At 44.9% G+C, this 25,289-nt stretch overlaps 1 protein-coding gene and 1 long non-coding RNA gene across 2 annotated transcripts in view; both read left to right on the top strand.

Annotated features, from left to right (window-relative positions):
* Positions 1-25,289, top strand: part of SFXN5 (sideroflexin 5) — a gene marked incomplete at its 5' end in the record, with an annotated part of 451,990 nt that overhangs the window by 63,662 nt on the left and 363,039 nt on the right. The gene's annotated exons all lie outside the window — the stretch shown is intronic.
* LOC309566423 lies at positions 22,167-23,089 on the top strand. The gene is made up of 3 exons (XR_014225878.1): positions 22,167-22,400; positions 22,774-22,834; positions 22,991-23,089. It is a non-coding gene; the product is annotated as an uncharacterized lncRNA (long non-coding RNA).

Raw genomic sequence — 25,289 nt, 5'->3', positions numbered from 1 at the left:
TGCAGAAAGTGCTGCGCTTACTGTTTCGATTCTCCGAGAAGTTTGTTTTTACTTCTACAGACTGCTGTTTCATCACACAAACTGATTGAACATTATGTTCCCACCATGTGTTTTATCCCAGCGCTCTATTATATATTTATTTTGCATTAATAGCCCGGTGTTTGCGCTTGAATAGACATTCGGAGGAAAAGCGTGTTGCGTGGTAGCGAGTCGGTAATGTGCTAAAACTATTGCTAAGGTGATCTCACCTTTTTTAATGCAAATGTGTACTGCTTTGATATTTATTTTGTTAATTTATTTTTCCGCTCTAAATTATATTTTATTAACTTTTTTCTTTGTTTAAACAAATATAAAATATTGCATATTATTCAACTCGATGGATGTGTCTTTTTTTTTTTTTTTCTTTTCCAACCTAACTATATTATTTTTTTGTATTCTCCTTTTGGAGCTAGCAGATAGAGCTTTTTTCCCTTCTTTTTTTTTCTTTTCACTGGTCTGCCAGGGATTACTATGCTCCTTTGTTGTAAAAGGCCTGTTTACAGAGCTCAGTAGCTCAAAGTGAAATTTACACTGAATAGGTCAAAGTAGTGACTCCTCCAGACTTAAACTTTCTCTCTCATTGTGGGTGCTGACACCCCTCCACTGAATCTATCCTCTGGAGTGGGCCCCTTCCTGGGCAGTCCCCCGGGCAAGTTCCTCTGTACTCACGGACACTGTTTTTCCAGAGTCACTGTTGCCTCCAACTCCACCAGTCAGCTTTCCTGGACCTCTGGATTCAGCCCCACACTCTGGTTCACCATCCACAGTTACAGAAAGAGAGACAGCCGTCACCCTCCTTCTGGGACCTGGCTTTCTGCCCAAAGACCCCTTACCACACGTGCCCTTGGCTTTTATACCATATCCCATGATGCACCTCTTCTGTGCCAAACCCATGGGATAGATATTAAAGCCTGTGTGTCACTGGCTGGGTTTCCTCCGCTGTCCAATGTGCCTCACTATTGGACACAGTGGGGACACTCCCTCAGCCCAGATGAATCACACAGTGGACACATGGAACAGGCCTAACTGTAAATCCTTCTCTCTGATAAGCAGAAAGCACATAACTTTAGCCTGTTTTTCTGCTGATAAGCAGCCAGGGCCAAAAACTATACTGCCTATCTGGCACCTGACTATATATACATGGCACCACGTTGTAGCGATGCAACCTGTGCTACCATTTTCAGTGCACACCAAGGCAGCAAGTTGCTGTGAGCCTAGACAGTAGGACATGGGGCAAATTGTCTCCTCTATTCATGCCCTGCGAGCCCCACAGTGCGGAAATGTCAGGAGTGTGTTCAGGTAAGTATGAGACCTTGGGGCAGAGGGTAAAATATGAACATAAAGTAATCCTTTAAGGCTGTCTTTTTCTCAACATTCTTTTTTTTCTGGTCTCAGGGAACCCTTTCTAATAAAAAAAAAAACAAAAAAAAATCACAGGAGTCATTGGGAAAATGTCCCTTACATTTGTGGTCATTGGGAAGAATGCTCCTAACATTGGTGATCATTGAGAAGAGTTTTCCTTACATTGCTGTTCAGCAGTGAGAAGAATGCTCCTTACATTGGCCGTCAGTGGGAAGAATGCTCCTTACATTGGCCGTCAGTGGGAAGAATGCTCCTTACATTGGCCGTCAGTGGGAAGATTGCTCCTTTAAATTGGTGGTCAGTGGGAAAAATGCCTCTCTTACAGAGCGCTAACAGAATAATTATAGTCTTGTTGCTGGCTTTACCAAGTGGTATGGGCCTAGGCACTATGCAGGTACAATCAGATGGGGAGGTCCGTCAACCACAGCTCAAGAAACTCTACACCCCTTTGGAGGAACTCTTGGGTTGGTTGAGAGTCACAATTTTAATGATACACTATGTTCCAGATAATACATTTCATATTTTACATTAAATATATATCTCAAACATTGCAAACTTTGATATGTATTGTACTTCAGTTTTGTAGGTACTGGTGTAGGAAAGGGCAGTATTTTTGTTTTTTGGACTGTTGGGAAAATAGAGTCTGTGTCTAAGGTCCATCCTTCAATTTGATGAGTAGAGAGGGATATGTTTTAATATAAGTTATATTTTAACCAGGTGCTAAAACTGCTCATGTTCTCCTGCTGATTACTCATTGATTGCAGTGTGAATATTTAAAGTTGAAGCTACGTCTTCATTTCTTTAGTCCACTTTCTAATTCCGGGATCTTGTTTCACATCTGACAGATAAGCGAGTTCTGTTGCAGCATTTGAAGCGTGGTCCTGGACAGGTGTGTGGTGATTAATCATAACAAGAACAGAGATTATCTCCTCCGATTTTCTAAAACAAATCATCTCACTTTCTCCAAACATTCTTAAGTAATCCCTTATCCCTGGCAAATAATTGCCTTTCTTTCAGAACTGGAAATCGGGGTTTAGAGCCTCAGGAATAGGTGGATCTTGGTAAACTTGGTCAGCCATTGTGCCATGCCTTGTCTAAGGACCACTGAGTTTAAAAAAAAAAAAAAAAAAAAGCAAAAATGTACCTCCTCTTGGTAATAATGGGGCATAAATGTGCCAAGAAACCCCCCTAACACTGTTACAGCTTACCCCAACCACCACCATTACACCACTGCTGCTGTATACAGTATGTACTGTATTGTACAGTAGAGCCGCTGGTGTACAGTATACAGTTCTGTATATGGCCATAGGTCAGGGAGCGTTGGTGGCTCCCAGTGCTTCCTGCAGAACTCGGAGACGCTCGGGAACTGTTGACGTCACATCCGGGGTGCTCCGAATGTGGGTTATGCCTGCTTACCCAGCTGTGAGTGTCCCGAGTTCTGCTGGGAGCCACCAGCACTCCTTGACCTCTGGCCACATACAGAACTGTATACTGTACACCAGCGGCTTTGGAATTGCACCAGACTCCTTAACATTGTGACCGCAATTCTTTTTTCTCTTTTGTCCACTGACGGACACAGCTTCAAGTCTTCAGACCATTGGGCTTTATTCTCTGCGAGCGCGACCCAACTATTAGCTCTGCGCTAGGTTGGCCGCAACATAGCCCCACTGGATGGGGGGCTGACCAGTGAGTGAAACACCTCGCGAGGTCGCATAGCCCTGGTCAGTACAGCAGTCACGACCAGAATCACAGCGAACCTCAGGCCACAGCACTCCCATTCCAAGATGGTGTGGTGGACTGCTGGGAGTGGCGCCCACCTGGTGACCATAGTATGGTGAGTAGTGTCCTCCCCCCTCCTTTTCTACGGAATTGCTGGGGTGCTCGTGGGCCCCCTCTAGGGACGATAGGCCCCTCCTGTGCCCTTCCTCCCCCTTGTGTTTCACCCTTCACCTTTGGGGGGTTTCCCTCTGAGTAGGTGCCCTCATCTGTCTCCTGCCCCCCCCCTGGCCCCTGGTGGGGGCATGGGAAAATTTGGGTAGGGGGGCTGCATGGTGCTGGATGGGGGGATGCTGCTGTCCTCCCCCTGTAGGTAGTGTCCGTACCTGGGCTGGCAGGGTTTCGGTGATGGCGGTGATCCTTCGCCACATGATCTGGTTGAAGTACTGGTCCGCTGACCAGGCTTCTAAAAAGGTGCTGACCTTCCTTTTGTAGGTGACCGTCTGTTCGGTGCCTCTATGGAAGAGATCATTAAGGGCCTTACGGGAGGCAAGAGTACATTGCTTCCACAGGCTGCTAAGGGCAAGGAACCTCGCTGCAAGTGGGTTCCCTTCTTTTTGGCTCACAACTGGCCCTTTCGTCCATTTGGATCGCAGGACAAGGGCTCGAGATCCACCCGTAACTTTGCGGGAGGTTCCAAGAGACCCTGGAATGGTAAGTCCAAAGCGGATACTTCTGGTTCCACAGACAAGCCTTCCCCATCCTGAAGGGGTGCCCTCACCCGCGTCTGGGGTGGGGGGACCTCTTCGCTTTTTTCGGAATCCATGGATCTTGCTCATTCAGGACAAATGGGTCCATGAACTGATTTGGTTCAGTTACAAGATCGAGTTTCGGTCCTTGCCTCTGGCAAGGCTCTTTCCTTACAACTTACGCCTGTCTCCAGAGCTGCTACAGGGCCTCTACGGAGCAGTGCAGGACCTGTTAGCACAAGGAGTTATTGTGCCGGTTCCAGAGTTGGAACGTTTCCAAGGTTTTAATTCAAATCTGTTCACAGTTCCCAGGAAGGAAGGCAAGGTTCGTCCGATCTTGAAACTCAAGGCTCTGGATCACTTTCTGCGGGTTCAGAATTTTCGGATGGAGTAGTTACAGTAGTAGCTTTCCTTCATCAAGGAGATCTGCTGGCTTCTATTGATCTCAAGGACGCTTACCTTCATATTCCAATGTATGCCGGGCATTAGCATTTTCTTCATTTTGCCGTGGGCGAGGAGCACTTTAAATTCCTGGCTTTACCTTTTGGTCTCGCCTCAGTTTTTCGGGTGTTCACAAAGGTTTTGCCCCCAGTTCTGGCCGTGCTACAGCAGAAGGGGATTGCGGTACTAGGTTACCTTGACGATCTGCTTCTGCGTGCAGTCTTCTTGTACTCTAGAAGCCGACTTGGACATTACGGTGCGAACTTTGCAGGAGTTCGGGTGGACACTGAATTTTCAGAAATCGGCACTCCTTCCACAAAGCTGGACTACTTGGGTCTGAGGTGTTTCTTCCTCAGACAAAACTTCTTAAGCTACAGGATGCGGTTCGGCTCCTGTTGTCCAACCATTGGTCATCACTCAGGACTTGCATGCAAGTGCTCAGTCTGATGGTCTCCACCTTCGAGGCGGTTCCGTTTGCGCAGTTCCACTCCAGATCCTTGCAAAGAGAGATTCGGGGTTCGAGAGAGTCTCTCCAATGGTGATTCCGCTCCCCGGCCCTACGCCTGGGAAAATCTTTTCGTCCCCTGTATTGGACTGTAATCACCATGGATGCCAGTTTATCCGGATAGGGAGGTGTCTTGGGAGTGTGTTCGGCCCAAGGTGTCTGGGCTTGGGAGGAGTCAAGGTTGCCGATCAACATCCTGGAAATTTGGGCAATCAGACTTTCTGTCTCAATGGACGGATCGTCTGCAGGGATGCCCTGTGCGGATACAATTGGACAAAGCTACGGCTGGGGCATATGTCAATCATCAAAGGAGCACAAAAAGTGCCCTGGCGGCCCTGGAAGTGGCCGGCATCTCTAGGTGGGCAGAACGATATGTTCTGGCCCTTTCTGCTGTGCACATTCCGGGGGTAGAATGATTTCTTCACCCGGAGGTATTTCATCAACCATGTCTTCGGTGGGGGACCCCCAATGTCGACCTGCTGGCTTCCCGCTTCAACAGGAAGGTGCAGAGTTCCATGTCAAGGTCTCTGGATCCTCTGGCCGACGCCGCAGACGCTCTGGTTGCCCCTTGTGGTCAGTATCGTGTAATTTTATGCCTTTCCTCCAAAACCACTTCTGTGGAGACTGCTACGCAGAATCAAGGTAGAAGGAATTCCAGTCATTCTAGTTGCACCCGACTGGCCTCACCGGTCTTGGTACGCAGGCCTTGAAAGGCTGGTAGCAGACAATTCCTCTCAGGGAAGATCTTTTTTAGCAGGGACCAATCTCCTGTCCTTCTTTACAGTCACTGGCTTTAACGGCCTGGCTATTGAAAGTCAGGTGCTGTAAGACCGAGGGCTGTTGGAGTCGGTGATACCTACGCTGTAAAAGCTAGGAAATCTACTTCAAGGAAGGTTTTATCATTGAATTTGGAAGGCGTACATTACTTGGCGTGAGTCGCGGGGGGTTTCTCCCTGCTCCTTTTCAGTGTCACGCTTGTTGAAGTTTCTACAATTGGGTATAGATCAACGTTTGCCTCTGGGCACCATCAAGGGCCAGAATTCCACCTTGCCTTTTTTTTCCCCAAAAGCCGTTGGCGGCGAAGTCCTTGGTTCACACCTTTTGTGCAGGGAGTTCACCATCTGGCTCTGGTGCGATCCCTGGTACCTCTGTGGGATCTCAATTTGGTCCTGTCGGTGCTTCAAAAGCCTCCTTTTGAAAATATTCGAGAAATTCCTCTGCTCACTCTGTCTCAGAAGGGGGCTTTCTTAGTGGCTATTACTTCCGTACGTCCCGTGTCGGAGTTGGCTGCGTTGTCTTGTTGGTCACCTTACTTGGTGATTCATAGGGACAAAGTGGTGTTGCGACCCTGTCGGGCATTCCTTCCTAAGGTTGTCTCAGGGTTTCAATTGAATGGAAACATTATGTTACCGTCCCTATGTCCTAAGCCGAAACATCCTAAGGAAATTGCCTTACATTCCTTAGATGTGGTCAGGGCGATTTGGGTGTACCTGGCGGCGACTGAACAGATTAGAAAATCTGATTCTTTGTTCTTACAGATGGACCTCGTAAGGGGCAGGCCGCATCTGCTGCAACCATTTCCAAGTGGATCAGGCAGACAGTGGTGCAGGCCTACTCCATTAAGGGTCAGGTTCCTCCTTTCCCTGTTGAAGTGCATTCTACGAGGGTGCTTAGTGCCTCCTGGGCCTTCCATCATCAGGCGTCAGTGGTTCAGGTGTGCAAGGCAGCTACGTGGTGGTCTGTACACACATTCACAAAATTTTATAAGGTGGCTGTACTTGCATCTTCTGATGCAGCGTTTGGCCGCAAGGTTTTGCAGGCTGCAGTTGCAAAGGCTTTCGCTTCTTGAGGGTGAAAATCTTTCCTGGTGGTGAGCTCCTGTTGTTGCCTGGCCTTGTTGGGAATTCTGTGTTTGCTGTGTTTTTTTCTCCCACCCCTCATCTTGACACTGCTTTGGGACATCCCAATGGTCTGAAGACTTGAAGCTGTGTCCGTCAGTGAATGAAAGGGAAAACTGGATTTTTGTCTTACTGTAAAATCCTTTTTTCTGAGGTTCACTGACGGACACGGCACCCACCCCTCTTGGGGGTTAAGTTTTATATGTTCTTCTGACACTGCTTGTTACAAACTAGAGTCCTACAGCAGAAAGTAATGGTATACCCTCTGGGACTGCCCCAGGGGAGTAACCAAAAAGGTTTCCGGCTAGTCCTACTCCTAGAGAGTGAGCATAAAGCCCAATGCTCTGAAGACTTGCAGTTGTGTCCATCAGTGAACCTCAGAGAAAAGGATTTTACGGTAAGACAAAAATCAATTTTTTTAACATTAAAATTATTGCTTGAATATTAAGACGGCGCTCGCAAATCAAGGCAACATATTGAAAAAAAACATTGCCTGTCTTTTAAAACGCTTGTAAACCAAGGTTTTACTGTATTTGTGTGATTTACTTTTGCATGTGAAATGCTTTTATTTGCTAATCAACACATGGGAAACTGATCACATCACCTAGCACCTGTGATAGGTGGGGGTGGCCCCTATATAAGAAGTGTGGATTCAGTATTCCCGTAGGTTTTAAAGAAGCATGTTGTCAGTGTGAAACGCGTCAACCTTTCTATGGTCTGTGTCCTTGTCCTGGTGGCAGTTTTATACATGTTTCAATAAATCTATTGGACCGGTGGAGGTGTGCAGCCAATTTCTTTCCCAAGTTGTATACATGGATGCGAGCCAGGGATAGCACCCAGTCCCACCTGTCCTCAGGAAATTGGCCTCTCTGTTTTTACTGGTTTACTGTTGCCATGTCTTTCTCTTAAGCCCCATGCCAGAAAGATGTCTAAATCTTAAACTGAAGAATTTGATGGCTTGTTGTACAGTGCATCTGGAAAGTATTCACAGTGCAAGTTTGTTTGAAATCTTTGCACATTTATAAAAAAAAAAAAAAAAAGAAAAAAAAAAAAAACCCCCATATAAATAATTATTCACAGCCTTTGCCATGACACTCATAATTGAGCTCAGGAGCATCCTGTTTCCACTGATCATACAACTTGATTGGAGTCCACCTGTGGTAAATTCCGTTGATTGGACATGATGTGGAAAGGCATACAACTGTCTATATAAGGTCCCACAGTTAACAGTGCATGTCAGAGAACAAACCAAGCTATGAAGTCCATGGAATTGTAGACCTTGGAGACAGGATTGTATCAAGGAACAGATCTGGGGAAGGGTACAGAAACATTTCTGCAGCGGTGAAGCTTCCAATAAGCATAGTGGCCTCCATCATCCATAAATGGAAGAGGTTTGGAACCACCAGGACTCTTCCTAAAGTGGGCCGCCCAGCCAAACTGAGCAAACGGGGGTGAAGGGCCTTAGACAGGAAGGTGATCAAGAACCCGATGGTCACTCTGACTGAGCTCCAGCGTTTCTCTGTGGAGAGAGGAGAAACTTCCAGAAGTACAACCATTTCTGCTGCACTCCACCAATTAGGCCTGTATGGTAGTTGCCAGACAGGAGCCACGCCTCAGTAAAAGGCACACGACACCCCACCTAGAGTTTGCCAAAAGGCACCTGAAGAACTCTCAGATCATGAGAAACAAAATTCTCTGGTCTGATGAAACAAAGATTCAACTCTTTGGTCAGAATGACAAGCGTCATGTGTGGAGGAAACCAGGCACCACTCATCACCTGGCCAATACCATCCCTACTGTGAAGCATGGTGGTGGCAGTATCATGCTGTGGGGATGTTTTTCAGCAGCAGGAACTGAGAGACTAGTCAGGATCGAGGGAAAGATGAATGCAGCAATGTACAGAGTCATCCTTGATGAAAACCTGTTCCAGAGCGCTCAGGACCTTAGACTGGGGTGAAGGTTCATCTTCCATCAGAGCAACGACCCTAAGCACACAGTCAAGATAACCAAGGAGTGACTATGGGACAACTCTGTGAATGTCCTTGAGTGGCCCAGCCAGAGCCTAGACTTGAACACGATTGAACATCTCTAGAGAGATATGAAAATGGCTGCGCACCGACACCCCCCCCCCATCCAACTTGATAGAGCTTCAGAGGTCCTGCAAAGAAGAACTGCCCAAAAATAGGTGTGCCAAGCTTGTAGCATCATACTCAAAAAGACTTGAGGGTGTAATCAGGTGCTTTAACAAAGTATTGAGGAAAGACTGTGATACTTATGTACATGGGATTTTTTTCTTTTTTATTTATTTTTTAATAAATTTGCAAATATTTCAAACAAACTTCCTTCTTGTTGTCATTATGAGATATTGTTTGTAGAATTTTGAGGAAAATAATGTATTTAATCCATTTTTAAAATTAAGGCTGTAAGATACCAAATTATGGAAAAACTGAAGCGCTGTGAATACTTTCCGGATGCACTGTACGCGTGATAAATCGTACATTTTCCCACACCACACAAAAACATGCAACCTTTTGCAGACACACACAGATGCCATTAATTCTTATTGGCCCCTCCCCCCTTCCACACGCATCTAGCGAGCACGTATGCGTTCCTGTTCCCCCAAATAGGAATGGTACCGCACATAGGGAAGCCCTAAAACTTGATGCGCAAGAATGTGCAAAAATTTCATGGTATGAAGAAGCTTCGAAAGTCTTTGGAGACTAAATATATAGCTCTACATCTCAATTTTGAACCAGTGGAGGCACATACAGAATTGTAATGTACTCTAAAACATACATGTGTGCAAATACTGACTTTTTCCGAAACTCGATAATTGCATATGATGTTTGGGGAGCTGCAGGTTGGCGGTGGAAATGGTTAGGTCATGGCAGCAAAGGGCTGTTTACATAGGAATTTGGTGATGGGGTGCTTTAAAAAATAGTTTTCCATTTTCCCAAAATCTTCATTGTAGCTGACAGGCTGGTTGGTCCCCTTCCTCTGTAGACATCGGGCAGAGCCTGTCACTATTCTGTGACCCGGATGTGTCATTTCGGGTGAAGACGTGCCGCTGATTTCATGTGTATTGGTGCCTCTTGACTCCTCGCTATGATCAGCCCTCATTATCTCAATGCTGTTTATCTCCAGCAGCCAATCGCTCGCAGATAATTCCCATCCTGCATATGTCAGATCACATAGGACATCCCGGCATCTGCTGTGTGAATCTGCTTCTCTCATCTGCCCGATTCCTTCATGGTGTTCTAGAGGCTTCTGCACTTCCAGCACCACTGACTATTGTAATGTGGACATGGCTGGGCTGGGAAGCACTAAGGATGAATAAAAGAATTTCTAATAAAAAGTCTCCAATTGAACTTTAAGGTAAAATTAACCATTTCAGCTCCGGATAATTTACCCCCCCCCCCCAACCTCTCTATGACTAGGCCATTTTTTGGGGGGGATATGGCACTGTGTTCCTTTAACTGATGATAATTGCACAGTTGTGGGACTCTGTAGGGGATCAAATGGGTTAGGTGTCAGAGACCATGTCAGAGTGATGGAGACCAAGGACACCACAAGTGCTCGAGAAGTGTCAGAAAAACTCACCAGATGACATGGATCCTCTCCTGTCTTACGACAAAGGGGATCAGCCGGGCTTAGGTGTTCTCCCCCACCCGAGGATGTGTCTGTATCTCCTGGGTCCACTTGAGACTCCTCTCCTTCCTCCCGGGAGATACGGACTCATCCTCGGGTGGGGGAAGACCACCTAAGCCCGGCTGATCCCCTTTGTCGTAAGACAGGAGAGGATCCATGTAATCTGGTGAGTTTTTCTGACACTTCCCGAGCACTTGTGGTGTCCTTGGGCTCCATCCCTTTGCATGAGGTAGCAGTGGAGTTTTCTTCTCCTGGGATTCATAGAACACTTTGACCACCAACCTGCCTGAAACTTCAACCAATGTTTGGACTTATTAGAGTTTTTTTTTGACTATCTGACCTTGTATAACATTTAATCCTTTCTGGTAAACCAGCATAGTTTGTGTCTTTTGGCTATTTAAAATTTCTTTTGTAGATCATATGCACGTATCCTTTAGTTTGTACTAAGCAATTCAGTACACACATCTACAATTTATCATTTATTATTATGTACCTTCTATGTATTGGGGGCACAGCTATATATAACTATTTTTCACTATCCACTGGTTTATAGTACATCTTATCACAATTTTTAGTTTAGGAGTTTATTAGGTATATTCTTGTTTAAGTTCAGCAAGTGCAGACCTGTGGGTTTCACCTTTCCCCCCTTTTTTTTCTATCTAGTCAATTTCTGTAGCAGGAGGGGGTCTAGCAGCTGCTCACCATATATATTTAATTTATTATTATTTTTCCCATAATATTTGCTCTGTTTTTCAAATAAAAGCAATACTTGTCTAAATTCGCCCCATATTGGTAAGCACCTTGTTGAAGGCAAGACGATTGGTGTAAAATGGTAAGGCTGCCTTGTCCCCATGCCTGGATACCCCTAACGGGATCTCTGTGTGTCCCAGCAGGGGGCCAACACATCCTTGAGATAGCTTGGGTTCAAGTGTATTTGTATACCGTCATAGATTTATTGTGTTTTCCATATCATCCAAGGTTTACAAAGTTTATCAGCATATTCACTTTTTTTTATTTTTAAGTGCTAGGGTGTATTCGTAGGTGTAATTTGTGTGGGTCAAATCTATAACACCCTTTAGTGTTGGTGGATCAGCTTGTCTCCATTTCCTGGTAATGTTGAGTCTAGCAGCCAATAGGATATATGTCCTAGTGTGTCTTAAGTTGTTTCGGGTATTTTTCTATCTCGAGGGATAGTATGGCTAGGCTGGGATTTGGAGTGATTCGTGTCTGAAGAACCACTGAGATTAGATGAAAGATTGATGTCCAATTTGTTGTTCATTTGGGGCAGCTCTAGAATATGTGTATTATATCTCCTTTACGTCCACATTGTCTCCAACATTTATCATCTGTATCCCTATGGAATGGAGAGAAAAAAAGCCCAGATGGGACATTAATCCCTATGGAATCTGTGTATTTGGTTAGGGGTGAGGTACCATCTTAAAGAAATTTTTATGGCTAATTCCCACAATGAAGAACAGCTAGTAGATGTGTACATGGATCTATATGATTTCATCCATTATTCCTCTGTATAGGTGCTTCCCAGCTCTAGTTCCCATTGGAGAATGGGGGTTGATTTGGTGAATGTGGCTTTTTGTTGAATGTGGTAGAATAATGTTATTCCTTTTTGTGGGGTACTAGGGGAGTTCAGGTAGATCTGGGAGTTGTGGGTTGCTGGGTCATACAAGGCCACGAATGCAAGGAGGCTAAGCAATGTTTGCTTCGCAGGTATGTGAATAATTTACAGTTGGGCAACTGTAAGTCTTTTTGTAGGGTATGCAAAGATTTCAATGTGTTGTTGTGAAATAGGTCATTTATGTTATTCATCCCTTTCGCTTGTCAAGTGGAAAAGGAAGAATAGTCATTTAGGTGATGCAGGGCTGAAATAGGTATTTGCATGGCAGTTTTGTTAGGAAAGGATGGGCTTTGATTTATTAACGCTATCCAGGCCTTAGCTGACACTTGGATTGTTGGGCATAGGTGAGAGGGAATTCTGGCTCCTAGAGTAGTAGCTAGTAGCCATGCAGAGAGGGAACTGCTGCGGAAATAGGAAGCTTCTATACTTCCTCAGAGTGTGGATGGAGTTGGTTTAAACCGTTCTCTGAGTTGTGAGAGTATGGAGGCCAGATAGTAGACATAGACTTCTACATACCCAGTTCCTCCCGCCGTACACTGCTTGATCAATTTTGCGTGTGCACATCTTGTTTTTTTTACCTTGCCATATGTAGGTTGATAGTATTTTCTGCAGTGAATTGAAGAATTTTTTTGGGACGGGGACCAGTAGTGTTCTAAAGACGTACAGGAGTTGAGGGAGGTGCAACATTTTGAATGCTGCCAATCGTCCCATCCACGAAAATTCAAAATACGCTAGTTTTTTTTTTTACCTCAGCTTGAAGTTTGGTACTTATGGGGTGATCATTGTGGAGGTAAAGGGTTTTTGTGTATTTGTTTAGCTGAATTTCCAGATATGATATGCTGTGATCAGTCCATATAAACGGCAGTTGTTACTGGATTAAGTTGCTGGTTGTGGCGTCTGTGCCTAGGTTTAGTATGTGTGATTTTATTTTCGTTGACTTTGTAGCATGATACTTTACCAAATCACTTAAGCGTCTTCTAAATTTCCGGGAGGGAGTTAAGCAGGTCTGTAATCAGAAGTATTTTGTCGTCCACGAATAGGCTAATTTTGTGGTGTTGGACTGCAATTTTTACTCCAGAAATCTTTTGGTTAGAGTGAATATGTTCGGCCAAGGGTTCCATTATCATGTAAAAATTAGGGGCGAGAGGGGGCATCCCTGTCGTGTTCCGTTTGAGATTTGGCATGGTGAGCAGATTGAGTCTGTGGTATGGACTTGGGCTGAGGGGGTTGAGTATAGACATATGCCGGTTTTCGGTAATTCGATATATCGCGGTATTGCATAGCCACGGTATTGTTATTGTGGCATTTTTAAAATACCGAGTTTCTCTGCTCCTGGGTCTGACTTGAATTGATACATTTCAGTGAGCTGGATGACTCATTCACTCACACAGCTAAGCCTTTCAGCATTAAAGTCTCCCAGTAACTATAAACAAAAATGATTACATTGTATCTTTTCCTTCCCTCTGCCAGGGAGAAAGGAAGTTTAACCTCTTAAAGACTGGACCTTTTTCTGACACTTGTTGTTTGCAAGTTAAAATCAGTTGTTTTTTTGCTAGAAAAGTACTTAGAACCCCCAAACATTTTATATATTTTTTTAGCAGAGACCCTACAGAAAAAAATGGCGATTGTTTTAATATTTTATGTCACACTGTATTTGCGCAGCAATCTTTCAAACGCAATTAATGGACTTTAATGAATAAAAAAAAAAAAAAAACGTAAAAGTTTTCCCAATTTTTTTTTTGTTACACAGAGAATCGTGAGAGAATCGTGATCTTTATTCCAAGCTAAAAAATCGTGATTCTCATTTTGGCCAGAATCGTGCAGCTCTAATATATATATATATATATATATATATATATATATATATATATATACACACACACACACACACACATGCATAGCAGCCCACATTACATTATTATATAGCCATCAAGCAGTGTCTGGCCTACCTGGTGATGACTGGTCCTGGCGCTCTGATCCGATGGCCTGGTCTTTAAAGGGGCAAATCCTTGCGGTCCAGAAGTGGTTAAACCTGCAGGAGGACCAGGGCTTTTATCTATTAATGACTTTACTATTGCTTTAGGCCTGGTTCACATGTATGCGGGTTGGTGGTTCACATGTATGCGGGTTGGCGGTTCACATGTATGCGGGTTGGCGGCCCACATTTGCACAGGCATAGCAGCCCATTGATGTGAATGGGCTTGAGCTGCTATGCCTGCGTTTTCAGCTGAAAAAAGGTGCATGCAGAATTTAAAAAAATGCAGTGGCCATGAAATCCATCCTTCTTTTGCACCATGCAACTTACCTGCCGTTGCTGCACACGCAAACTGTTTTTAAATGCCGTGCCCACGTATACAAAAAATGCAGAAAGCTTGCCAGAGCAGGAACTGCAGGTTAGTCGCATGGTGCAAAAGCAGGATGGATTTCAAGGCCACTGAATTTTTAAAAAATGCTGCATGCACCTTTTTTCTGCGGAAAATGAGGGCATAGCAGCCCGTTCAAATCAATGGGCTGCTATGCCTGTGCAAATGTGGGCCGCCAACCCTCATACATGTGAACCGCCAACCCGCATACATGTGAACCACCAACCCGCATACATGTGAACCAGGCCTAAAGCAATAGTAAAGTCATTTATAAACAACACCTCCTTCAGGTTTAACCACTTCTTGACCACAAGGATTTGCCCTCTTAATGACCAGGCCATCGGATCGGAGCCGAGCGCCAAGACCAGTTATCACCAGTTAGGCCAGACACTGCTTGATGACCTATTTTAGGCCTGGTTCACAGAGTCTGTACTGACTGACTATATAATAATGTGCATAAGTGAACCAAAGCCCCTAAATTCAGCAATGAAATTGAAGTGAGGTGGAAATTTAATAATTTAAATTTAATAATAGAATACCGTGATAATACCGTATACCGTGGCAAAACCTTAATCAATTAATCGCAGCATGAAAATCTGATACCGTCACAAGCCTAGTTGAGTATAATGCCATTATGGCGTTAAAGATTAGGCCCTGCAGCCCAAACTTGTGTAAGACAGAGGAGAGCATCAGATGCTTGTCGGCCTTTCGTAAAGCCCAACTGGTCTTCGTGGATCAGTGTCGGTAGGATATTGATTAGCCTATTTGCTATAACTTTAGCATAGATTTTTACATCAATGTTGAGTAGGGATACAGGTCTAAAGTTTTTGGGTGATGTAGGTTCCTTCCCTGGTTTTGGGAGTGTTACAGTCAAAGCAATTAGCATTTCAGGGGGGAGAGAAGAGGAGGAAGCAGCGGAATTATATATCTGACAAAGTTTGGGGGTAAGGATTTGGTGAAACTCTTTATAGTATTCTCCTGTGAAGCCGTCGGGACCTGGTGACTTGGAGCTTAGTAATTTATTAATAACTTGGGTGATCTCCTGAATATTAAAAGGGGAATTAAGGTCTGATAATTGTTGTGTGGTTATGGATTACCTGTGCTAGAAATTCCTGGATTTTGTTTGGAGGGGGTTAAGATGTGGTATAATTTTTACTATTGTAGAGGTCTTCATAATACGTGCTGAATGCGTCAGCTATTAGTTTGAGTAATTTTTCCTGTGTTTTGGGGTGGTACAGGTACTGAATTTTGGATTTAAGTCTATGGCCCTTAATGCGTTGGGCCATTGCTCTGCTCGCTTTGTTGCTCGTAGAGTACGTGGTAGCTCTCCAATTTTTGTAGTTCCTTACATACCTCTCTAGGAGTATAGACCTAAGTTCTTGGCGGAGTGAAAAGATCTTAGACTGAAGGTAATGGGAGGGATTCAGCTTATTTTGGGACTTACTTTGGGATTCTATGTCTGCTTTAATTTCATCAATAAAGAGATTATTCTCCCACTCTACAAGACTCTGGTCCGGCCACATCTGGAGTATGCTGTCCAGTTCTGGGCACCGGTCCTCAGGAAGGATATGCTGGAATTGGAGAAAGTCCAGAGAAGGGCAACAAAAATAATTAGGGGACTGGAGAACATCAGCTATGAGGAAAGGCTACAAGCACTGAACCTATTCTCTCTGGAGAAGAGACGATTGAGGGGGGATATGATATCAATGTACAAATACTGTACTGGTGACCCGAGCATAAGGAACAAACTATTCAGAGAAAGGAGATACAATAAGACACGTGGCCACTCACTAAAACCTAGAGGAAAGGCGGTTTAACCTTATAGTGCGTAAGGGGTTCTTCACTGTAAGAGCAGTAAGGATGTGGAATTCTCTTCCACAAGCAGTCGTATCAGCAGGGAGCATTGATAGTTTCAAAAAACTATTAGATGGACACCTTAAAGACCACAACATACAGGGGTATACAATGTACGGTTAAAAGCGGACACACACACACATCATAGGTTGAACTGGATGGACTGATGTCTTTTTTCAACCTCACTAACTATGTAACTATGTAACTATCTATTCGCTGCATTCTCCTCTTTCTCTCCCTAGCTCCCAGTTGAATAAAAGTACCTCTTAGAAAGGCCCTTGGTGGAAAGAAGATGACTTCCTAGAATGGTCTTGGTGCCCTTTTGGGGGTTCTAGGATTATACCCCATGTCTGGAGGAGCTTCATGCCGCCTTCAATAGTGGAAATCGTGTGGGGTATACTGTTGTGCGTAACCAAGAGTGTGGCTGAGTGACGTCATTTATAAATTTTCTTGTGGTTAGATAAGGCTTTAGCCACTGTTTTTAGGTGTCTTCTCTGTTTCAGAGTGTGTTGGGAAAGGTCAGCGAATAGTTGGATGTTTGCGTACGGTGCCGGTAGGGTGCCCAGAGCCCTGGATTTAGTTAGAATTTTTTCCTTTGCTGGGTAGAAGTGTATACGCAGGAGCACATCTCTGGTGACTGAATCCTCCAGATGGCGTGGCTTGGGAATCCTGTGTATTCTATCGATGGTCAGCTCTGTCGGTGATAGTTCGGGTACTAGTGAGGAGAACATAGCATTTGCAAAGCTGTGTAAATCTGAGGGTGGGATAGATTCGGGTATGCCCCTGATCTTAATGTTGTTACAATGAGATCTATCTTCAAGGTCCGCAAATTTATCCTTGATCTGATTTATTATCCTATTTTTGCTATGTATAGGCATCCACAAGGTCATTAATGGTATCAGTGCAGTCCTCCATTCTGTTTTACATATATGAGACTCTGTCTCCCATCTGTTTCATGTCACATTGAAATTTGTGAATTAGGGAGGACAGGTTGGTCATAAAGGAGGATTGCAGTGATATAAGCATGTCTTTCATCGTTGTGTCTAGGACAGGCTGTCCTGTAGTGGGGAATGCAGAATTAGATGATTGAAGGGATGAGATAGAGTGCATGTGATGCTGGTCTATACTCACTGTGGCCTCGGCCTGGTCGGGAGAATCCATCCGCATCCTCACCTTGGCGGGGCTCTGGGAGATCGGAGTTGGAGGAGGTGAGTTGAGGGGGAAGGGAATCCCCCCTTCCATTTCTTTTGGATCGGCATCCGGGAGGTCCGTGTAGGCCGCGGGTTCCCGCTGAGATGTTGCTACAGTAATGCCATCTTGGCCTCTGCCGCTTTGCAAGGCAGGCCTGTGGAAGAAAGCTGTAAGCTTTTTTCGGGCACCTCTCCTCCTTTCTCTTGCGGGATGCCATCCCCTGATGTTCCGGAGGGTAAGTGATGATGAATGGTAGTGTCGCTGGCGATTTAGCTTGCCCGATGCTGTGAGATTTTCCGGCCGGCTACGGAGAGCTCTTGGCTTATGCTGCCATTCAGTGTGCATGCAAGCCACGCCCCCCACCCCTCACATTTTTGTAAATATGTTTTTATATCTTTTCATGTGACAACACTGAAGAAATGACACTTTTTGCTACAATGTAACTCAACACACAGCTATTAATGTCTAAACCGCTGGCAATAAAAGTGAGTACACCCCTAAGTTAAAATGTCCAAATTGGGCCCAAAGTGTCAATATTTTGTGTGGCCACCATTATTTTCCAGCACTGCCTTAACCCTCTTGGGCATGGAGTTCACCAGAGCTTCACAGGTTGCCACTGGAGTCCTCTTCCACTCCTCCATGATGACATCACAGAGCTGGTGGATGTTGGAAACCTTGTGCTCCTCCCCCTTCCATTTGAGAATGCCCCACATACGGCAGTGGTCATCTTGGAGGTGTCTTCGGGATTATTATCATGCTGGAATACTGCCCTGAGGCCCAGTCTCCAAAGGGAGGGGATCATGCTCTGCTTCAGTATGTCACAGTACATTTTGGCATTCATGGTTCCCTCAATGAACTGTAGCTCAGCAGTGCCGGCAGCACTCATGCAGCCCCAGACCATGACACTCCCACCACCATGCTTGACTGTAGGAAAGACACACTTGTCTTTGTACTCCTCACCTGGTTGCCGCCACACATGCTTGACACCATCTGAACCAAATAAGTTTATCTTGGTCTCATCAGACCACAGGACATGGGTCCAGTAATCCATGTCCTTAGTCTGCTTGTCTTCAGCAGATTGTTTGCGGGCTTTCTTGTGCATCATCTTTAGAAGAGGCTTCCTTCTGGGACGACAGCCATGCAGACCAATTTGATGCAGTGTGAGGCATATGGTCTGAGCACTGACAGGCTGACCCCTGTAACCTCTGCAGCAATGCTGGCAGCACTCATACGTCTATTTCCCAAAGACAACCTCTGGATATGAGGCTGAGCACGTGCACTCAGCTTCTTTGGTCGACCATGGCGAGTGGAACCTGTCCTGTTACACCGCTATATGGTCTTGGCCATCGTGCTGCAGCTCAGTTTCAGGGCCTTGGCAATCTTCTTATAGCCTAGGCCATTTTTATGTAGAGCAAAAAAAAATTTTTTTCAGATCCTCAGAGTTCTTTGCCATGAGGTGCCATGTTGAACTTCCAGTGACCAGTATGAGAGTGAGAGAGCGATAACACCAAATTTAACACACCTGCTCCCCATTCACACCTGAGACCTTGTAACACTAACAAGTCACATGGCATTGGGGAGGGAAAATGGCTAATTGACAGACCTTTATAGGGGGGCAAGGGTCCCACTCTGCAGTATGTTGGCAGGAGACAGGCTTTTCTCCTTAAGTATTGGCTGCTTTAATAGGAAAATGAGAGGTAAGACATTGCAGTCACCGTGGGAAAGCAGTGATCTCTTTGCAGAGGTCTGCTGAGTCAAAATTAGAGGCTTCCAATCAGTGGAAGGCTGATCTTTGCTGAATGCAGAGCTATAGGTCTGACTTGGTAGGGTACATGTCAAACCTCTGCAGTAGACCTCTACTTCCACAAAGAGAGCAAGGGTCCCAGCCTGTTGCTTGTTGGCAGGGGACATGCTTTTCTACGATTCTAGGACAATATCCCCCCGGACAATATCCCCCAGACATTATCCCCCCGGACAATATGCACCGGGAAACATCCCCCCTGGACAACATCCCCCCGGACAATATCCTCCCTGGACAATATCCCCCCCCCCTAACCCTAAAGCTATGTCCACAGGGATGTTTTCCGGGGGAATATTGTCCCGGGGGATATTGCCCGGGGGATGTTGTCCAGGGGGGATTATGTCCCGGGGGATTATGTCCCGGGGGATATTGTCCGGGGGGATATTGTCCTGATATGCTTTTCTACTCAGGTTGTAGCTTCTTCAGGAGAATGAATTGTACGACATTAAGGTAACTGTGGGAAAGCAGTGATATTTTTTCAGAGGTCCGATACGCCCCCTGCTGACTCTCAGCCAGAGCTCTCCAATCAGCAAGGAGCATGAGCTTTGCTGAGCTCAGAGCTATAGCTCTTATCCAGTAGAGTATGTATCGGACCTCTGTAGGGGGACGGCTGCTTCCACACAGAGAGCAAGGGTCCCAGTCTTCATTATGCTGGCAGAGGACAGGGTTTTCTACTCAAGCTTGGGCTGCTTTAGAAGGAAAATGAACTGTAAGACATTGCAATCCCTGAGGGGTCTAATATACCCTCTGCTGACTGAGCCAGAGCCCTCCAATCAGTGTGGAGGATGAGCTTTGCTGAATGCGAAGCTATAGGTTTGATTCGGGAGGGGGCATGTTGGAGCTCTGCCATGAGAGGCTGTCCCCCTGTCACAACACAATTGCTCAGTGGGGGAAGATGGCTGTACTAACATTGCATAGTTAGTACAGCAGCTCCTCCTGAGCTCTTCGGTTTCTTCTTTTGTTTTTTTTCTTTTGCTCCGCCTGCTGGGTTGAACGAAATAAAAAACCAAATAGTATGTACTAGGCTTTAGACCTCCTTAACCACAGCCCCTCTTCGTGGTCTGACCCGCTCTTTTACTATTCTTCCGCCATGTTCCTGGGAAGCCTATTGTTTGATAAATCCCATATGCTTCATTCAGTATGCGGCTTCTTCGGGGAGCTGTCTGAGGTGCTGAACCGATCAGCCACCTTCTACTCCGACGGCATTAGCAGATGCAGCCTGAAAACAGAGCAATGCCATCTTGTAGGAAGGCTTTGCAGAGGCTGTCATTGCTGAAAATGATAATCTCCTGGCTGCTCTTGGTTCCAGTAAATTGAGACAAGGACCAGGAAATAATCTACAACTAAGGAAAGTCAGAGTTAAAGTAGTTGTAAACCTCAGACATGAAATATGAACGAAGCCTATCCTATAGCATCCCATCATGCCTAGTCATGTCTGTGAATGTCAGAATTTTTACAATGCCTCATGGGATGTGTAGTTCCGCAACAGCTGGAGGGCCGTACTTTGAGGATCCCTGCTTTATAGTGTGTGCTTGTCTCAGTCCAGAGCAATAGGTGTCATTTCTATCTGCTGCCTCCTTCCTCTGCTATCAGCATGAGTCACTTCTGCCAAATTTTCCTGACACTAGAGATAAAAAGGTCCATACATCTCCAAAAATCGTGCTGCTAGGCCAAAATAACCCTTAATAATAAACAGGATGAGATGGAGATTCATGTGCTTGAATAGCCCCAGTACTCAGGCATTCAATCATCCAATCAAAGAGAAAAAAATCAGGAACCATGATGTCTCAAAGATAAAACCTATATGATTTTATTAAATCCATCCTTTAAAGGAATCAGTACCTGTAGTTATTGACCCATTGTAGCCTCTTACATAGGCCTTAGTCATAATAATTATTAATCAAAATTATGACTAAGGCCTATGTAAGAGGCTGAAACGTGTCAAAAAATACAGGTATTCATTCCTTTTAATTGATGGATCTAAAAGGATCGTATTTGTTTTATCTTTGAGACCTCATGGTGCCGGATTTTTTTCTCTTTGGTTAAACGTGATAGGGTTAAAGGGTAGGGAGCTCCAGCACACAGCCTGTGATTTATAGCCTCAGCTCTGTTCCTGTGTAAAGGGGGGGCTTCCCCTCCCCTTGCCTTCTCTCCCCTCCAATCAGCTCTCCAAGCTCTTCTTACTGAGATCTGCAGAGTGTAATTTCAGCTCTCCATCCCCTGCTCTGACAACTCAGACAAGCTTTCTAAATTCTGGACTTTGAACAGATGTAGTGAGGAGAAGACCGCAGATAAACAGATACAACATATGTAAGATGATTGGTTTAATCTCTTGTGTATCACCTAAGGCCAGACACTTCACTGGGAAAATGTAACTCTAAGAATTAGACAAAAGTAGAGACGCCCCACACTGCAAGGGTTTAAATGCTCGTTTAGTCCAGGGGTTCAGGGATAAGGTGTAATACTTACATTCCTGGCTTCCTCCATCCATGCAAAAGGGCCAGCACTGCAACCTCTCTAAGGTGCTCTTAGCCCCTTACATTGGTGATCAATGGGAAGAATGCCCCTTACATTGGTGATCAGTGGGAAGAATGTCCCTTACATTAGTGATCAGTGGGAAGAATGCTCCTTACATTGGTGGTCAGTGGGAAGAATGCCCCTTACATTGGTGGTCAGTGGGAAGAATGCTCCTTATATTGGTGATCAGTGGGAGACTGTCCCTTACATTGGTGGTCAGTGGGAAGAATGTCCCTTACATTGGTGATCAGTGGGAAGAATGTCCCTTACATTGGTGATCAGTGGGAAGAATGCCCCTTACATTGGTGATCAGTGGAAGAATGTCCCTTATATTGGTGATCAGTGGGAAGAACGTTTCCTACATTGGTGATCAGTGGGAAGAATGTTCCTTACATTGGTGATTAGTGGGAAGAATGCTCCTTACATTGGTGGTGAGTAGGAAGAATGCTTCTTACATTGGTGATCAGTGGGAAGAATGCTCCTTACATTGGTGATTAGTAGGAAGAACGTTTCTTACATTGGTGATCAGTGGGAAGAACGTTTCTTACATTGGTGATTAGTGGGAAGAATGCACCTTACATTGGTGATTAGTGGGAAGAATACTCCTTACATTGGTGATTAGTGGGAAGAATGTCCCCTACATTGGTGATCAGTGGGAAGAACGTTTCTTACATTGGTGATCAGTGGGAAGAATGCACCTTACATTGGTGATTAGTGGGAAGAATACTCCTTACATTGGTGATTAGTGGGAAGAATACTCCTTACATTGGTGATCAGTGGGAAGAATACTCCTTACATTGGTGATCAGTGGGAAGAATACTCCTTACATTGGTAATTAGTGGGAAGAATGCTCCTTACATTGGTGATTAGTGGGAAGAATACTCCTTACATTGGTGATCAGTGGGAAGAATACTCCTTACATTGGTGATTAGTGGGAAGAATGCTCCTTACATTGGTGATCAGTGGGAATAATACTCCTTACATTGGTGATCAGTGGGAAGAATACTCCTTACATTGGTGATTAGTGGGAAGAATACTCCTTACATTGGTGATTAGTGGGAAGAATGTCCCCTACATTGGTGATCAGTGGGAAGAACGTTTCTTACATTGGTGATCAGTGAGAAGAATGCCCCTTACATTGGGGATCAGTGGGAAGAATGCACCTTACATTGGTGATTAGTGGGAAGAATACTCCTTACATTGGTGATTAGTGGGAAGAATATGCCTTACATTGGTAATTAGTGGGAAGAATACTCCTTACATTGGTGATTAGTGGGAAGAATGTCCCCTACATTGGTGATCAGTGGGAAGAATGTATGTTACATTGGTGGTCAGTGGGAAGAATGCTCCTTACATTGGTGATTAGTGGGAAGAATAATCCTTACATTGGTGATTAGTGGGAAGAATGCCCCTTACATTGGTGGTCAGTGGGAAGAATGTTACTTACATTGGTGGTCAGTGGGAAGAATGCTCCTTACTGTAACGCTCCTGCGTTTCATGTATGGTGTGGATTTTCAGCTGCAGAAATATTCCACTTCAGTAGTCATGTAAGAGAGATGCTGAGATACCATTCCCAACCTCAATGACTCATCATGTGTGGAAGGTCTTAATTCAGCTAGTAAATACACACACTCAACAAGCTTGTTCCTAGAGTGACTTTATGTATGTAGTAACACAGTGATGAAGATTTAAGAGACAGGTTGAGTGGAGGTGGTAGGTGACAGACACTTGAAGGTAAGACAGTAGCAGATGGATGCAGGTAGGTTTAGCAATCATGTATGGTAGCAGATGACAGAGTAGCAGGTGGACATACAAGAGTGATCAACCCAGTGCAGGAATAAGTAGCAGTAGTCTTAAGAGCTAGCAATCTAGATATGCAGATGTGATAAATAGTCTTTACTATGCAGAGCTAGATAGTGTAAGCTTAGTATAAGTTTATAGAGGGTTCCCCTGCGGGGTACTTAGCACTAATAGCAATACAGCCGAAGGTTGGTTCAGGAGGAGCGGATGATCCGGAAGCGGGATGCAGGGATCAGCGCAGCGAGGTTCCGTCAGCGAGGTATGCTTGCAAGCACGAAAGCTTCAAGCCAAGTTAGCATCCAGGTAAGGGTGTTTGAACGAACACATGTGAGTGAGAACCGGCGCTTTAAATAGCCATCTAGTCCGGCGCTGAGTGATGACAGCTTCAGTCTTAAAGGTGTATGCGCACCTTTCCAAAAGAGAATGGTGGGGCGCATACACTTGTGAAAAGAGTAATTTAGGGTACCAAAGGTACCGTAACATTACAATACCCCCCCCTTAAGGCCGGCTCCTGAAGGCCTCTGGAGCTGGTTTGTCTGGGTATCTCACATGAAAATTGCGGATTAATCTAGGGGCATGTATTTCAGAGGTGTTTAGCCAGGTGTCGTCTTGGGGCCCATAGTTCTTCCATCTAACCAAGTACTGAAGTCTTCTTCTGTAGATACGAGAATCCAGAATCTCTTTTATCTCGTATTCTTCTCCACCTTCAACTTGTACAGGAGGCGGAGGTGGAATATTAGGCCTTATTCCTTGGTCCGGAACATGGGGCTTCAGTAGCGACACATGGAAAATGGGATGGATTTTTAGGTCTATTGGCAATGTAAGCTGTACTGCAGCTTTTCCAATAAGTTTTTTGATTGGGAAAGGTCCCAAGAACAGAGGTCCAAGCTTTTTGCTAGGGATCTTCAGTCTTAAATTTTTTGTTGAGAGCCAAACGAGGTCCCCGATAGTGTACTGTGGAGAAGGTCTTCTGCGAAGATCATAGTACTTCTTTTGTTGACTGTGAGCGTGTGCAATGGTAGTATTTAATAAACCCAGAGAATCCTTTATTTGGGTAAGATAGTCTGAGGCTACTGGGTTGTTTGAAGGAAGGATGCGTGGTGGAAGAATAGAGGGATGAAACCCATAGTTCAAGTAGAACGGACTCTGCTTTGTTGTACTGTGGGTTGCGTTGTTGTAGGCAAATTCTGCCAGAGGGAGAAGATCCACCCAATCATCCTGTTGGTAAGAAGTGTAACAACGTAAATACTGCTCGATGCATTGGTTGACTCTTTCAGTCTGTCCTTTGGTCTGCGGATGGTAAGGAGAAGTGAGCTTCCGCTCGATCCGTAGTATGTGACATAGTTCTTGCCAGAACTTAGAAATAAATTGGGATCCACGGACAGACAGGAGAGTTTTTGGGATACCATGTAATCTAAAGACATGTTTCATCAGGAGTTCTGCCGTTTGTTTGGACGAAGGTAGTCTGCGAATAGCAATGAAATGTGCCATCTTTGTCAGATGGTCCACTGACACCAAGATGGTATTAAATCCTTTGGAAAGAGGCAATTCTACCATGAAGTCCAAGGACAAAACTTCCCATGGAGTTTGGGGTATTGGTAGACTGCATAGTAGAACGGATGGTCTCGTAGTGTCAATTTTGGACCTGGCACAGACATTGCATGAAGAGACGAATTTTTGTATAGATGTTTTCATGTCAGGCCACCAGAATTGCCGGGAAATCAAATTAAGAGTCTTTGTCATACCCATGTGTCCTGCCATAGGCACATCAT

The sequence above is a fragment of the Pelophylax lessonae genome (genome assembly GCF_965119305.1).
Source record: "Pelophylax lessonae genome assembly, chromosome: 1".
NCBI lineage: Eukaryota > Metazoa > Chordata > Amphibia > Anura > Ranidae > Pelophylax > Pelophylax lessonae.
This window is presented reverse-complemented; position numbering and strand designations above follow the sequence as displayed.